Source organism: Coregonus lavaretus (genome assembly GCF_964263955.1).
Source record: "Coregonus lavaretus genome assembly, chromosome: 37".
NCBI classification, from domain to species: domain Eukaryota; kingdom Metazoa; phylum Chordata; class Actinopteri; order Salmoniformes; family Salmonidae; genus Coregonus; species Coregonus lavaretus.
This window is the reverse complement of record NC_140024.1, coordinates 2,160,530-2,176,520: the sequence shown is the minus strand read 5'-3', so window position 1 is coordinate 2,176,520 and position 15,991 is coordinate 2,160,530. Positions and strand designations below refer to the sequence as shown.

The 15,991-nt window shown below is 39.9% G+C and overlaps 1 protein-coding gene across 1 annotated transcript in view; it reads right to left on the bottom strand.

Annotated features, from left to right (window-relative positions):
* LOC311111696 (protein kinase C-binding protein NELL1-like) overlaps positions 1–15,991 on the bottom strand; it is a gene marked incomplete at its 3' end in the record, with an annotated part of 508,863 nt that overhangs the window by 425,951 nt on the left and 66,921 nt on the right. The gene's annotated exons all lie outside the window — the stretch shown is intronic.

Sequence of the window (15,991 nt, the reverse complement as noted above, 5' to 3'; positions counted from 1 at the left end):
AGGGAAGGGGCTGGGGCTGGCGCTCTGAGCTGTGGCTAGTAAAAGCGCTGGGGCAGGAATTAGTTAACAAACGAGCTTCAATGCCATACAACACTCCTTCCGTGGCCTCCAACTGCTCTTAAACGCTAGTAAAACTAAATGCATGCTCTTCAATCGAACGCTGCTTGCACCCGCCTGCCCGACTAGAATCACTACTGTCGGCGGGTATGACTTAGAATATGTGGACAACCACAAATACCTAGGTGTCTGGTTAGACTGTAAACTCTCCTTCCAGACTCACATTAAGCATCTCCAATCCAAAGTTAAATCTAGAATCGGCTTCCTATTTCGCAACAAAGCCTCCTTCACTCAAGCTGCTAAACATGCACTCGTAAAACTGACTATCCTACCGATCCTTGACTTCAGTGATGTCATTTACAAAATAGCTTCCAAAACTCTACTCAGCAAATTGGATGTACTCTATCACAGTGCCATCCGTTTTGTCACCAAAGCCCCATATACTACCCACCATTGTGACCTGTACGCTCTCATTGGCTGGCCCTCACTACATCGCCAAACCTACTGGCCAGGTCATCTAAAAATCTCTTCTAGGCAAATCCCCGCCTTATCTTAGCTCATTGGTCACCAGAGCAACACCCACCCGTAGTATGCGTTCCAGCAGGTATATCTCACTGGTCATCCCCAAAGCCAACACCTCCTTTGGCCGCCATTCCTTCCAGTTCTTTGCTGCAAATGACTGGAACGAACTGTAAAAATCTCTGAAGCTGGAGACACTTATCTCCCTCACTATCTTTAAGCATCAGTTGTCAGAGCAGGGGCTGGTGCTAAGGGGGCCTGGGTATGGGCTCCGGGCAAGGGTTTCAAGATAGTGGCAGGGGCTAGAGGTGTGACTGAGGCTGGAAGTGGAGTTGCACAGGGCAGGATTCAAACAAATTACATGTCCTTTATAAGTGCACCTCCAGTAAGAAATAAGCACTCCCTTGCAAATCAAGGCATACACATAAAAATATATATATATATATGTTGTCAGTCAGACGCAGTAGAAGTAGAATGTTGTTGCATTCATGCATTGCTACACTATTTTTTATAAGTAAGCTAATACATAATGCTGGCTTGCAGTTGAACTTATCAACACTAAATAATAGATAATTTCCAACTATACATTTCACAATTCCAGAGGTAACTGGGCAGTCTGCTTTCTCTAATTCACTCCCATGCATTCTATTTCCAGCATAAGCACGCTCGTTCACGCACAAATGAAGATTCTCTGCACTCACTAAGAGTGTAATTTCAACAGTAAAACACTGTAGAATGCACAGGAATATACTGTAAATGTGTTTTACAGCATTAATGCTGTAGATTGCACTGCATTATGTGTAAAATGCAGAAACATACTGTTATTAACTGTAATTGAAAGCCTCCTGTAAACATTAAAGTATGCAGTATTTATTTACAGTAATAGCTTATGCCTACTGTAGATTCAAATGATCAGTTTCAGGCGCCAACCTCATGCTGTCGGTGAGACACATTCAGCTCAGACTGTTTTAGTAAATATTTTCTTGAAGCAGCAGTGAAGTGGAAGAATATACTCAGCAGCTGCTGGGTAGGTTCAGTACCTTCACTTGTTTATAAGTATATTTATTGCTATTTTGAATTACTGCATGTGTTCTTAGCTAGCTAGCTAACGTTTGCTAGCTAGCTAGTTAGCTAGCTCAAGTTGACACAAGCCATTTCGGTCTGCTCTAAATTGCTCGTAAATATCTTGCTGTTCGACCAAGTAATAAATCAACCAGATAATAATTGTTGTGATGATACAGTGCCTTCAGAAAGTATTCACACCACCTGACCTTTTCCACATTTTGTTGTGTTATAGCCTGAATTTAAAATTGATTAAATCTAGATGTCAAAGTGGAATTATGTTTTTAGACATGTTTAAAAATCATTAAAAATGAAAAGCTGAAAGGTATACAACCATTTTGTTTTGGCAATCCGAAATAAGTTCAGGAGTAAAAATGTGTTTAACAAGTCACATAATAAGTTGCATGGACAGTTGCATGGACTCTGTGTGCAATAATAGTTTTTAACATGATTTTGGAATGACTACCTCATCTCTGTACCCCACACATACAATTATCTGTAAGGTCCCTCAGCCGAGCAGTGAATTTCAAAACACAGATTCAATCACAAAGACCAGGGAGGTTTTCCAATGCCTCACAAAGAAGGGCACCTATTGGTAGATGGGTAAAAAACTAAACAGACATTGAATATCCCTTTGAGCATGGTGACGTTATTAATTACACTTTGGATGGTGTATCAATACACCCAGTCACTACAAAGATACAGGCATCCTTCCTTGCCGGAGAGGATGGTGACTTTAAAACAGTTACTCAGTTTAATGGCAGTGATAGGAGAAAACTGAGGATGGATCAACAACATTGTGAATGAAATCATTTCGTAGATGAAAAATATATTTTTGGATTTTTGTCTCCATTTACCTTTGTTTCATCTGGCTGTCAACACATTGGGCAATTTTGCAATATTGCAACATAATTTTTTAAGGAGACATGCAAAACAGGTCTGTTGAAACTTTTGAGGCTTCTTAGAAATACTCATTCCCTGCCCTGCAGAGACCCCTCCCTAGTGAAGTCACCTCTCCCTTCCCATCTGAGCTGATCAACACCCTGAAAGGCTCTGAAAAGCAGCCAATTATCTCTGGCCCTGTGCCGCTGCTGGGTCACGGATGCGAACGGTTTGGCAGGCGCTTAGCACTTCATATCTGGGTTAAAGAATACTGCCACTCTGTTGGCATAACTTTTGTTGACAATTTCAATACTTTTTGGAAACAAAATATGCTCTACAGAGATGATGGACTCCACCAAAACCATCTAGGAACCTGGACCCTCTCTTCACACTTCAAGGTTGCATTAAGATATTGAATTAGAGATATACCAAGCACCGCTCAGGTAATACCTCCCATCCTTTCTAAGTGTTATCATCATACTGTTGTCTATACTGCCAAGGGTGTTGTCAGTTGTAATCTTGTACGTTTTCTATTTAAATTTTTGTTGCATCATCTTTGACATGAAAAAGAAAAGGCATACATTCAGATAGGAAGCTGGAGGTCAATTTAAATGTTATCTACAAGAGGGCAACAGTGTATGTGCAAAGTTTCAGACTGATACCTTCAAGAATGAGGGAGCTAAATAACAGGTGTTCCTCACGAGTTTGCCCAAATGTACCCAAGTGGCCTCCAAGTGGCCGAATTGGTAAATGTATTAATTTTCAAGTACATAACTATAGAGAACATACAAAAATGCTAGGGTAATAAAAAATACAAGTTTACACACTCCCAGGAATGTCATACATGATGGATCATTAGCTTCCCTACATAAAAGGTACTAACAGGAGACGCGACGAGAATGCTGATCCAATGCCTCCCAACAGAGAAGTGTACTAGTTAAGATAAGGGCCAAGTTAGCAGCCAACACTGATCTAATGTCATAAGTGAACACATCACAAACCACACACAAAGTGAAATTAATTAAATATATACACTACCAGTCAAAAGTTTGGACACACCTACTCATTCAAGGGTTTTTTCTTTATTTTTTTAAACTATTTTTTACATTGTAGAATAAGAGTGAAGACATCAAAACTATGAAATAGCACATATGGAATCATGTAGTAACCAAAAAAGTGTTCAACAAAACAAAACATTTTATATTTGAGAATCTTCAAATAGCCACCCTTTGCCTTGATGACAACTTTGCACACTCTTTGCATTCTCTCAACCAGCTTCATGAGGTAGTCACCTAGAATGCATTAACAGGTGTGCCTTCCTAAAACTTAATTTGTGGAATTAATTTCCTTCTTAATGCGTTTCAGCCAATCAGACAAGGTAGAGGGGGAACACAGAAGATAGCCCTATTTGGTAAAAGACCAAGTCCATATTATGGCAAGAACAGCTCAAATAAGCAAAGAGAAATGACAGTCCATCATTATTTTAAGACATGAAGGTCAGTCAATATGGAATATTTCAAGAACTTTGAATGTTTCTTAAAGTGCAGCCGCAAAAACCATAAATCGCTATGATGAAACTGGCTCTCATGAGGACCGCTACAGGAATGGATGACCCAGAGTTACCTCTGCTGCAGAGGATAAGTTCATTAGAGTTACCAGCCTCAGAAATTGCAGCCCAAATAAATGCTTCACATCACCTGTTCAGAGGGGCTGTGTGAATCAAGCCTTCATGGTCAAATTGCTGCAAAGAAAACACTACTAAAGGAGACCAATAAGAAGAAGAGGCCTGCTTGGGACAAGAAACACGAGCAATGGACGGTTGATCTCCGCGTGTGTAGTTTCCCACCGTAAAGCATGGTGGAGGAGGTGTTATGGTGTGGGGGTGCTTTGCTGGTGACACTGTCTGTGATTTACACTTAACCAGCATGGCTACCACAGCATTCTACAGCGATTTGCCATCCCATCTGGTTTGGGCTTATTGGGACTATCATTTGTTTTTCAACAGGACAATGAACCAACACACCTCCAGGCTGTGTAAGGGCTATTTAACCGAGAAGGAGAGTAATGGAGTGCTGCATCAGATGACCTAGCCTCCATAATCACCCGACCTCAACCAAATTGAGAATGTTTGGGATGAGTCGGACGGCAGAGTGATGGAAAAGCAGCCAACAAGTGCTCAGCATATGTGGGAACTCCTTCAAGATTGTTGGAAAAGCATTCCAGGTGAAGCTGGTTGAGAGAATGCCAAGAGTGTGCAAAGCAGTCATCAAGGCAAAGGGTGGCTATTTGAAGAATCTCAAATAGAAAATATATTTTGATTTGTTTAACAAACTTTTTTGATTACTACATGATTCCATATGTGTTATTTTATAGTTTTGATTTCTTCACTATTATTATACAATGTAGAAAATAGTAAAAATTAAGAAAAACCCTTGAATGAGTAGGTGTGTCCAAACTTTTGACTGGTACTCTTTGGGCTGGCTTCTTCACATCCAGGTGTCTTCGCAAGAAATCTCCCATCACCTGCACTACTTTTTCTGTTACCCTCTGCTTTACAGCAGAAAGAGACTGCTATGGGACTTGGCATCAGTAGCACAATCTTGTAAATAGTGTGTAAATATATTTTGTGCTACTGATGCCAAGTCCCATAGCAGTCTCTTTCTGCTATAAAGCAGAGGGTAACAGAAAAAGTAGTGCAGGTGATGGGAGATTTCTTGTGAAGGTACCTGGGTGACTTCATACTAAATGTTATGTAGCTCCCTCATTCATACACCTCATAGAACAGCGGGGACTGTGAAGCAACACAAACATAGGCACAGACACATGCATACACACACAATAACATACGCAGTACACACACACACGTACACATGGATATTGTACTGTAGATATGTGGTAGTGGTGGAGTAGGGGCCTGAGGGCACATAGTGTGTTGTGACATCTGTGAATGTATTGTAATGTTTTTAAAATTGTATAAACTGCCTTAATTTTGCTGGACCCCAGGATGAATTGCTGCTGCCTTGGCAGCAGCTAATCGGGATCCATAATAAATACAAATACAACGACACCTTCCTGCTGTGGTCTTTTGGCCCTGAGGCACATTCATGTCAACATTTATGTATTTTGGCAGGTGAACACCACTGGTGGCAGGAGTAGAGGGGTGAAGATGAAGGGAGCTGTGCTTTCCAGTCATGTCCAGCTGAGGGCCTGGCTGTCTTTTCGGTCTAAATGTTGGTGGAACCCAATAGGAAATCTTTGGAGGGAGCTGAAAGTCTGTATTGCCCAGCGACAGCCCCGAAACCTGAAGGATCTGGAGAAAGTCTGTATGGAGGAGTGGGCCAAAATCCCTGCTGCAGTGTGTGCAAACCTGGTCAAGACCTACAGGAAATGTATGATCTCTGTAATTACAAACAAAGGTTTCTGTACCAAATATTAAGTTCTGCTTTTCTGATGTATCAAATACTTATGTCATGCAATAAAATGCAAATTAATTACTTAAAAATCATACAATGTGATTTTCTGGATTTTGTTTTAGATTCCGTCTCTCACAGTTGAAGTGTACCTATGATAAAAATGACAGACCTCTACATGCTTTGTAAGTAGGAAAACCTGCAGAATCAGCAGTGTATCAAATACTTGTTCTCCCCACTGTATATGTGTTGACTGTCATAAGGGCACAACTCACAAACAGACGCACACACACAGACACACACACACACAGATACACATACAGAAAATACAGAGATAATGTACATTTTCGACTGAAGTTATTTGAAATGGCTGGAGGGGGAATTAAGGTTAACGCAACATGTCAGTGTGCACTGTGTACGGATGCTGGATTATCAATCACTACATTGTCTGTTCCTCCAAGTATGATTTTCCTGTCATTTGCCAGTGTGAGAGATAAAAACACGTAGGGCAACTAATTTTTTTTGTCCAAATCATGCAAGCAGAAAAGCATGCACTCAGCAAGTTACACATCTCCCACTCCGAGAAATTGCCAAGAAACTGAAGATCTAATACAACGCTATGTACTACTCCCTTCACAGAACAGCTTAAACTGTCTGTAACCAGAATATGAAGAGAAGTGGGAGGCCCCGGACCACAACTGAGCAAGAGGACAAATACATTAGTGTCTAGTTTGAGAAACAGACACCTCGTTGGTCCTCAACTGGCAGCTTCATTAAATAATACCTTCAAAACACCAGTCTCAACATCAACAGTGAAGAGGCGACTCCGGGATGCTGACCTTCTAGGCAGAGTACAAAAATGTGCTTTTGTTTACAATGTCATTGTCGTCACATTATCCGTATTGAGCAACAACTGTCCCGATTTCGGGACACCCATCCAGTAGAGGTTAACATTATTATCAGGAAATATTCAAAAAGTATGGAAATCAGCTCTTGTGCTGCCACTCCATAAGGGCGGGGATAGTAGTGATCTTAATAATTATTGCCCCATTTCAAGGCTTCCTTGTCTAGCTAAGATTATTGAATCCTTGGTAAATGTACAACTTTGTTCTTTTTTATCTGAGAAATGTATTTTGAATGTAACCAATCAGGGTTTAGGCCTTAGGCCTGGGCATAGCAATACAACAACCACTTTAGTTGTTAATGATCTTGTCAATGCTTTAGACACTAAAATGTAATGTGCTGCTTTGTTTGTGGAACTGTCAAATGCTTTTGATACTGTTGATAATGCTATTTTATTGAATAAGTTGACCTCAATAGGCCTGAGATCTGACACCTGTTCATGATTTTATGATTATCTCAGGCCATCGTGATTGATGGGATTAAGTCAGAATTTCTTTAAGTACATAAAGGTGTTCCGCAGGGGTCGATACTAGGACCTTTTCTTTTCACTATTTATAGAAATGCTATTGGTCAATCTGTCAACCCGACTGCTGACCTGGCTCTGACCAGGCTACAGTCCGATGTTGCAGTTGTGCAGGAAGCCCTTACTGATTTAAAACTCGTACTCAATACTGGATTTTTTTTTACTAATGTTTTCAAGTTCTCATAAAATTGTCTCAGATGGATTACATATTCACTCATCGGATGGTTATACTGTATAATCGAACAAGTCCCTGCATACAAATACCTTGGTAGTTGGATTGACAACAATTTATGGATAAAAAAACATACGACTGAGCTTGTTAAGAAACTAAGATTTAAAGTGGGCTTTTTTTATCAGCAGGAAGCAGATTGTGCAGTCAATTTTTCTACAAGTTCTTGATTGAGGTGATACTATTCAACAAGGTGCAGCTGCCTCTACTCATAAACCTCTGGATGCTATTTTTCATAGAGCCCTTCATTTTCTACCCACAGGAGACAGTTTTATTACACATCACTGTATTCTTTGCCAAAAGGTTGGCTGGACCTCTTTGAAGTCACGTAGATCACACCCATTATGCTCTTTTTGTTTAGTCCTGCTCCACAAACTTCTAACTTACCTAACATCACTGTTAAGATTTAAAATGACAAGTTATCAAACCTGTTCACAGGGTTGTTTAACTCTGGAGACTCCTTTGGTGTCTAGAGAGTTTGGTTGCGTGTGGAAGGATCTACAATGGACTTTAAAATTGGAGGAATTGGTGCCTCTAGGGCATTTTAGATGGTTGTTAGGGGACCTTTTTACTGAAGAATGTGTCTGTTTTTTTATGATTGTGTTTTGCTTTTTGTGTATTGTTGTGTTTAATAATGTGTATTTTAATGCGTAGTTGAATGTGTTTATTGTATATTTTGATGTGTATTTTTGTGCTATACAGAGCTTATCTGGAAAAGGGACCTTGGTCTCAGCATTGACTCCCTGTCAAAATAAAGGTTAAATAAAACTTATATTGTCAATTCTGTTGTTAATTTGTAGTTAATGTTGTTACCAATATCAATAAATGTATTTTATGTACAAATGTATTGTTTTTCTTACATTTACATTTCAAGGAGAATTTCATTGTACATTTTCAGCATTATCCTGGCACCAGAGTTGCCAGCTTAATACTGTAATTTTGCTTTACAGCAGAGATGCTGTAATATATTTCACAGTACTATTTTCCTTACTGTAAAACACTACAGCATCTCTGCTATAAAGCAAAATTGCAGTATTAAGCTGGCAACTCTGATGCCAGTATAATGCTGTAAATTTACAGGGAACATTTTTACAGTGTTTTGACTGCTATGATTAAGCAATAATGCCCGAAGAGGTGTGGTATATGGCCAATATTACAACGGCTAAGGGCTGTTCTTAGGACAGCCCTTAGCTGTGTTATAGGCTATTGGCTATATACCACAAACACCTGAGGTGCCTTATTGCAATTATAAACTGGTTACCAACGTACTTGGTAACCAAATAAATGTTTTGTCATACCCGTGATACATGGTCTGATATACCATGGCATTCAGCCAATCAGCATTCAGGGCTCGAACCACCCTGTTTATAATTGTAAATCAATCCCTTTTGTGCATAACTACAGATAAATCCTAGGGGAGTGTTTGAGTGATGAAAGTTTGACAGAGGATCTCAAAGATTCTGTGCAAGAAACACTTGGATGAACTTCAAAAAATGACTGTTAGGGTATTTTCTGGCAGATGTTAAGACTACAAACCATTATAAATGGCCTATTTGCAAGAATAATTTGTTATTTCAATAGGCACAGGCTATTGACTAAAATCTGAGTTTATAATTGCAATTCAACTTTGCCATTGTTTGCTGAACTAGATGCAGGTAGCCTATAGCCTCTGATAGGCCAACATCTCATTTCAGGGAAAAGTTCACAATGAAACTGACATTAAATGTGGAGAACATTACATTTGTGATAGAGCGGTGATCAAGATCACAATTGATAACTTCCAATTTAATTAACTAAACATGGCCATTAATAATTGCATAACAACACAAGGCTACTACAACAAACTGAAGATATAGGCTATTTATTATATTCGTTTGCCAGCTCCCGGTAGGCTACAAAAGTGGCACAAATTGATTTGCAATGACTCCAGTGATATCGTCATTTCAAAATATTTATTGTATCAAATAGTAGGCATATAAATGAATAGCCTACTTGATGGCCAACAGATGCAAATGTTTCATTCTCCACATTTAATGTGAGTTTCATTGTAGACTTTTTCCCATAACAGAAGCAAGCATGTGAGGGAGTTCCATAAGTTCCATTGCAATGTTCCACTCGCGTATGAACTGGTCACGCGTAAACCCCTTCACTTGATACGGCTTTTCATAAGAAAAGTCAACATTAGAATGCAGCTTACTTTAAACCACCTCTGAGCGAATTCATCTAAAGGCTCTAGTGCGCCTAAAGTCGTTTTCCAGTCCTTTGTCGCCTTTATATCAGTTCTAGCTTGTTTTTTATGGAAAAAGAGTTGGAAATAGGTGTCTCCATAATGACCAATCTAAATAGCCTACCTACAACTGGTCAAAAGTTTTCACAACGTGCGCATGTGCTGCTCTGTCTCTGTGACTCAGTTGCCTGCTGCAGCGCTCTCTCAACCAATGCTCTCAACACACACACACTTCCCTCCGGCCCTCCACCTCTCCACCACTCACTCACTCAGTCAGTAACAGCCTGCTCACTGCCTGATAGTCAGCAACAGTAGGTCACAGTTAAATTATACTTGTTTTAAAAAGAGAAATGCCATGGTGGCTGCGGTGCAATTTAGATTTAGCTCAAAAACCCGCAATTTCACCCGCGACATCGTTTTCAAAGTAGCCCAATTGCGGTAAAACCGCGAACATGGCAACCCTGATGGTGATGCAGATGGTAAAACACATACACACAAGCATGCACACACATACATACAGATACACGCATGCACACACAAAATGCACACGGAACACACACAGCTCTACTTAGGGCTGGGAATTGCCAGGGACCTCACGATACGATATTATCCCGATACTTAGGTGCCAATTCTGACGATTCTATATATTGCGATTCGATACTGCGTTTCTATTGCAATTTGATCTTCCAAACATATTGCTCACTATGTCTGCTGCATTATTTTCTTTTTTTGATCAGTCATGGATATAAAAGTGCAGAAAATATGTTGGCTGACTATTTAAAAGGAAGATGGAGAATAAGCTATAGGATGAAAAATACCTGAGTTTTGGTGCATGTACAGCTGACTAGCCCTAGCTAACACTACCTAGCAAAAAATATATAAATAATATATTTTTTTTTTTATTCTTTACAAATCGAGACTTACAAATGTTGTCAAAATATTGCAATATGTACATGTTTACATTGTTTCCCCATCACTAGCTTTGCTATCCTCAACTGTGTATCACTCACTGCATTGTCATTGTTTAATAATCACATCTAGTGTATATTCTTATACTCCAACCCCAACAGCCTTGGAACATGACGTACTGCTACACAGCTCATTTTCCTGTAAATGAAATTATATACTGCAGCATGACTTATGTTGTAATTCAAAGTTTACTTTGACAGGGGATTTAATTACAGCACGATACGCACGCCACATGCACCATACGCAATGCCATCACAGGGTACAGTATCGGAGCACCCTTTACTTAGAATGTTGCAGTGCGCTAGTCCACAGCGTAGCGTTTCTTGGGACAGGAAAATGTTGCCATAAGCCTTTAAAACCTAGTTAAAAGGACAATATCTCTGTAACCACAAAAAGTAGTTGTAGGTTGGTCAGGGACACCAGAGGATAGTTAGACATTTAACTAACATTTAGCTAACTCCAGCATTTGACAATCCTGTAAATAAGTCCTGAAAGATTCATATTGGGTATTAACGGCTAGGTAGATACAATAAACGCAGACCAATTAAGATAAGAATGTGGTCTTTTATAAACAATAGAGCAAGAGGGTTGACAAGGGTAGAGAAAAGCCTTAATCAAACTTTCATGGAAACAGAAGATGCTCTACAGGAATGACGGAGTCCATCCAAATCATCTTGGTGCCTGGACCCCGTCCTCACATTTCAAGGCAGCATTGAGACAATTACTTATCAGTGACCCAAGCCCTGCTCAGATAATCCCTACCATTGTGTTGCTGAGCTGTCGTAGTGCTGCTGCAAAAGTACATTTTCCCAGGGGTGTTGGCAGTTATAATGTAAGTAACCTAATTTATATTTCTCTAAATGCCTTTGTCAATCCGACAGCTATTGTCAGCAGTAATCATCTGCCTATGAACCTGAGTTATACTGTTAGCACTGAGATGTTTTGGCCTAGCAGGAAGCCCACTGTGGGCAGTTCACCCTGCACTATCAGCTCAACTATAAATATCATTGTCATGTCAACCTCTGATAAGCCTCCCTGAAAAAAACTAAAAAACAATCAAGAATCCCAGAAAAGCGCAACAAATAGCTCACAATAACATACAGGTATGTAACCTAAGAAATAAGATTTATGAAATCGATAACTTGCTAGCAACAGAAAACATTCATATACTGGCTATCTCTGAAACTCACTTAGATAATTCCTTCGATGAAACAGTGGTAGCTGTTTATATTCAGAGTCATATTCCTGTAACGCTTAGAGAGGAGCTCATGTCAGATGCTGTTGAAGTAATATGGCTACAGGTTCATCTGCCTCACCTAAAGCCTATTCTTGTGGGAAAATGCTATAGATCACCTAGTGCTAATAATCAGTATCTGGATAATATGTGTGAAATGCTTGATAATATAATGTACAGTTGAAGTCGGAAGTTTACATACACCTTAGCCAAATAAATTTAAACTCAGTTTTTCACAATTCCTGACATTTAATACTAGTAAACATTCCCTGTCTTAGGTCAGTTAAGATCACCACTTTATTTTAAGAATGTGAAATGTCAGAATAATAGTAGAGAGAATGATTTATTCAGCTTTTATTTCTTTCATCACATTCCCAGTGGGTCAGAAGTTTACATACACTCAATTAGTATTTGGTAGCATTGCCTTTAAATTGTTTAACTTGGGTCAAACGTTTTGGGTAGGCTTCCACAAGCTTCCCACAATAAGTTGGGTGAATTTTGGCCCATTCCTCCTGACAGAGCTGGTGTAACTGAGTCAGGTTTGTAGGCCTCCTTGCTCTCACACGCTTTTTTCAGTTCTGCCCACACATTTTCTATAGGAATAAGGTCAGGGCTTTGTGATGGCCACTCCAATACCTTGACTTTGGAAGTATGTTTGGGGTCATTGTTCATTTGGAAGACCCATTTGCAACCAAGCTTTAACTTCTTGACTGATGTCTTGAGATGTTGCTTCAATATATCCACATAATTTTGCTTCCTCATGATGCCATCTATTTTGTGAAGTGCACCAGTCCCTCCTGCTGTAAAGCACCCCCAAAGCATGATGCTGCCACCCCCGTGTTTCACGGTTGGGATGGTGTTCTTCGGCTTGCAAGCATTTTCCCATTTTCCTCCAAACACAATGATGGTCATTATGGCCAAACAGTTCTATTTTTGTATCATCAGACCAGAGGACATTTCTCAAAAAAGTACGATCTTTGTCCCCATGTGCAGTTGCAAACCATAGTATGTATTTTTTATGGCGGTTTTGGAGCAGTGGTTTCTTCCTTGCTGAGCGGCCTTTCAGGTTATGTCGATATAGGACTCGTTTTATTGTGGATATAGATACTTTTTTACCTGTTTCCTCCAGCATCTTCACAAGGTCCTTTGCTGTTGTTCTGGGATTGATTTGCACTTTTCGCACCAAAGTACGTTCATCTCTAGGAGACAGAACACGTCTCCTTCCTGAGCAGTATGACGGCTGCGTGGTCCTATAGTGTTTATACATGCGTACTATTGTTTGTACAGATGAACGTGGTACGTTCAGGCGTTTAGAAATTGCTCCCAAGGATGAACCAGACTTGTGGAGGTCTACTATTTTTTTTTCTGAGGTCTTGGCTGATTCATTTTGATTTTCCCATGATGTCAAGCAAAGAGGTACTGAGTTTGAAGGTAGACCTTGAAATACATCCACAGGTACACCTCCAATTGACTCAAATAATGTCAATTAGCCTATCAGAAGCTTCTAAAGCCATGACATCATTTTCTGGAATTGTCCAAGCTGTTTAAAGGCACAGTCAACTTATTGTATGTAAACTTCTGACCCACTGAAATTGTGATACAGTGAATTTCAAATGAAATAATCTTTCTGTAAACAATTGTTGGAAACATTTATTGTGTCATGCACAAAGTAGATGTCCTAACCGACTTACCAAAACTATAGTTTGTTAACAAAAAAATGTGTGGAGTTGTTTAAAAATGAGTTTTAATGACTCCAACCTAAGTGTATTAAAACTTCCGACTTCAAAGGTATGTGATATCAATGGAGAGGTATATTTTCTGGGTGACCTAAATATTGACTGGCTTTCATCAAGCTTTCCACTCAAGAAAAAGCTTATAACTGTTACCAGTGTCAGTCAACCTAACAGGGTTTTAACAAACAGAACAGAAACTAAATTATCCACTTTTATTGACCACATTTTTACTAATGCTGCGGAAATCTCCCCTAAAGCAGTATCCACACCCATCAGATGGAGTGATTATAATATAATAGCCATATCTAAGTAAACTATGTTCCACGACTGGACCTAAAATTGTGTATAAGCGATCATACAAGAGGTTTTGCAATGATTCCTATGTGAAAAATATTTGTTGGTCTGACATGTGTAATGAGGAACATACTGAAGCTGCACTTGAAGCAATTATGAAATTACTTCTTCCGGTTACTGACAGGCATGCACCTATAAAGAAACTGACTATTAAAACTGCCAAATTCCCATGGATAGATGATGAATTGAAAAACTGTATGGCTGAGAGAGGGATGAGGCTAAGGCAATGGCGAATAAGTCTGGCAACACTGCAGATTGGCAAACATACAGTAAATTGAGAAATCACATAACTAAACTACACAAAAAGAAGAACAAACTATACTATGCTGTCTTCATATTAATGCATAACGGACCAAATAATGAAAGACAAGCGCTGTAGCTTTAAATTCTGCAAAGTTCGTGTGGAGGAGGTGAAATAAATATTGCTATCTATAAATAAGGACAAACCACCTGGAACCGACGACCTGGATGTTAAATTACTGAGGTTGGTAGCGGAATACATTGCGACCACTATTTTCCACAGCTTCAATCTAAGCCTAGAAGACGGAGTGTGCCCTCAGGCCTGGTGGGAGGCAAAGGTCATTCGGTTGCTCAAAAATAGCAAAACACAGTTTAATGGTTCAAACAGCAGACCAATCAGCCTGTTACCGGTGCTTAGCAAACTTTTGGAAAAAATTGTGTTTGACCAAATATAATGTTATTTGCAGAAAACAAATTAACAACAGACTTTCAGCATGATTATAGCGAAGGGCACTCAACATGCTCGGCACTGACACAAATGACTGATGATTGGCTGAAAAATTGCAGCCTTTGATATCATTGATCAGAACATATTGCTGAAAAAATGTAGGTGTTATGGATTAACATCCTCTGACTTATCATGGATGGCAATTACCTAGCCAATAGAACACAGAGGGTTTTCTTTAATGGATCCTCTCTAATGCAAATTTGTTTGAGTGTGGTGTACCGCAGGGCATCCGGCTTGGACAATTATTGTTGTTTTCTGTGTTTACTAATGACCTTCCACTGACCTTGAATAATGCCTGTGTGTACATGTATGCTGACGACTCAACAGTATACACGTCGGCTGCAACGGTAAAATAAATAACTGACACCCTTAACATAGCGCTCCAGTAAGTTTTAGAATGGGTAACTATCAATAGTTAAAATATTTCAAAAACTAAAAGCACAAATCACTCGCTCAACCCTAAACCTCATCTGGATCTATTATTGAATAATATGGCTAATGAACAAGTTGAAGAGAGTAAACTTCTGGGTGTCACCCTAGATAGCAAGCTATCATGGTCAAAACATATAGACACAATGGCTACTAAAATGGCAAGAGGTCTGTACATGATAAGGCGTTGCTCTTCTTTCTTCATATCTCAGTCAACCAGACAGGTCCTACAGGCCCTAGTTTTGTCACATCTGGACTACTGTCCAGTTGTGTGGTCAGGTGCGGCAAAGAAGGACATAGGCAAATTGCAGTTGGTCCAAAACAGAGCAGCACATATTGCACTTAGATGTACACTGAGGGTGAATGTCAATGACATACAGTGTGTCATGGGCCTCTCACTCCACCGGGTTACCACCTTTATTTTCTTCCACTCTGCTCACCACTCTCTCTACTCAGCCTAACTAGCTCCACCTGTCCCTGCTCTGCTCTGCTCTAATTACTCTGCCAGCTGCGCTGCATTACCCACTACCTCTCCCAGTATTTAAGGCCCTGTCTTTCAGCTCTCCGGTGTCAGATCGTCTGCAAAGCTCACACCCGGAACCTGTTTGCTCGCGCTTCTGGCTCACCCTGGTTTTGTGACCCCGGACCTGCCTGTTTTTTGGATACTCTTCTGCCTCAGGAGATCCAGACCTGCTTCTGCCATTACGACTCC